Raw genomic sequence first — 1,955 nt, forward strand, 5'->3', positions numbered from 1 at the left:
GTGGCTGCCCACTGCTCTGAGTGTGTGTGTGTGTGTTCACTGCTTCAGATGGGTTAAATGCAGAGGATGAATTTCACTGTGCTTGAGCATGCGTGAGACAAAGGTTTCTTCTTCTTCTTCTTAAAAGTAAACAGTTTGACTTTAAACCATGAAAATAAACCCATCATCAGTAGTGACATTGCAACACACTTGGATTAGATTTGATTGAATTCATGACCTCAGGAGTGTTTGAGTATTAGAGAGCGGACGCAGAAACGTGTCTGTTTGTGAAAGGAACACTGTGAAAGAGGAAATGGCCGAGTTGCGTGTTTCTCTTATTCTGTGCTGATAAACTAACAGGAAGACATGCAGAAGCTGTAAAATTACCAGCATGTCTCAAACCGCACTCGATGAGCTAATACCATATTTAAAGTCCTGACCATGACATCAAACACACTGGGGGGAGGGGGGAGGGGATTTAAGAGCTGTGATCAAGTTCAACCCTGAGCTCTTTAGCACGTTAAAATCCAACGTGAACGTGTGTACACATTGTTCTGTTTATTAAAAGAGGACAGTGTGAGCATCACTTAAGGTTACAGAAATGTTTTCTGAACGTTATTATCATCTCTTTTCTCTCTGCTGATCTCTGATCACGTTAACATCGGTGGGAAATAATCTCCAATTCATTCACTCTCTTCTGTTCTGTTGGTGAACATTTTCCGAGAATTTCTCCAGAATCTAGTCTTGGCCAGTTCCTGCCCACCAGCCAGCTCTGCCCAATCATATCACAGCTACAAACTGGGGAAGGTGAAGATGAGCACGGGCTTCCTCTGAGACGTGAAGCCACCAAACGCATCTTTTATAAACTTTTATAAACCGCTGCTCACGCTGCATCACAGGGCAATGTAACATGCACAGAGGAAAGTGCTATCTACCCCCTTCCACATACATGAACTCACAGATGCCCATGATTGGCTAAGTATGCCCCTCCCACCCTGAGAGCACGGCCAGTTTTGTTCTCAAGGCCGAATGCTTTTCTGTCATCTGTGCAGCGTGTGTGTGATGAAGATGATGACGACGATGATGATGATGATGATGATGACGACGATGATGATGACATTCTCTGTTTGATTACAAACCGAAGTGATTCTGGGGTGTAACTCTCCAAAACTCCAATCAAGGTGTGAGAAAAAATCACACTTCGCTCTTGATGGTTTTGACACCTCGATGCAGACTGAGTGTTTTTACTGCTGTGAGATCAGACATCTAGACAAGTTAGAAAGGTTTAAAGTAGACATGTGAAAGGGCTGTATGTTCCCGGGAGAAAAACTCAGACAGAGAATTCCAAAAGTCATCCACAGAGATATTCAGCATTAGCCTGGGCCTGCACATCCTAAGCGTGACGCAACATGAGGGCCTGTTATGAGCTTAGTCTGGCCAGGCAAGCTATCTACAGCTCTTCCAAGCTCCCGAAAAATCGGGAGCCAATCAACTTTGAGCATCTCCAACGGCCCTGGGTAGAGGCGTGTTCAAGGCAGTGACGTAGTAGAACTGCGACCGGAAGCCATAGATTGTTTACAGAATCTATGCCAGAAGCGCTTCATTCACTAGAAACATTACGAACATGGAGCAAGTTCTCAGTGAAAACGGAGCAAAGAGCAGCCCTGGAGGTATTTATTGAAAGGAAGGACGTTTTCGCCTTGCTCCCGACCGGCTTCGGTAAGAGTTTAATCTACCAGTTAGCCCCGTCGCGTCACATACGTCAGAGGAAAGAGTGATGTGATTGGTTTAAGCTTCGTCACAGCCTTTTCTGGCTTCGACCAGTAGCAAACTGAGGCATTTCAGGGAGGCGGGTCAACCACGGGCTCTGGGAAACGGTTGGGCTTAATATCTTGGCCAGACCAAATGCTCGCAGAGCTTTGCAGTCGCGTTAGCCAGACTAATTCAGCATATTCTATATTCATTACATATAAAGT

Source organism: Neoarius graeffei, chromosome 20 (assembly GCF_027579695.1).
Source record: "Neoarius graeffei isolate fNeoGra1 chromosome 20, fNeoGra1.pri, whole genome shotgun sequence".
Lineage (NCBI taxonomy): Eukaryota > Metazoa > Chordata > Actinopteri > Siluriformes > Ariidae > Neoarius > Neoarius graeffei.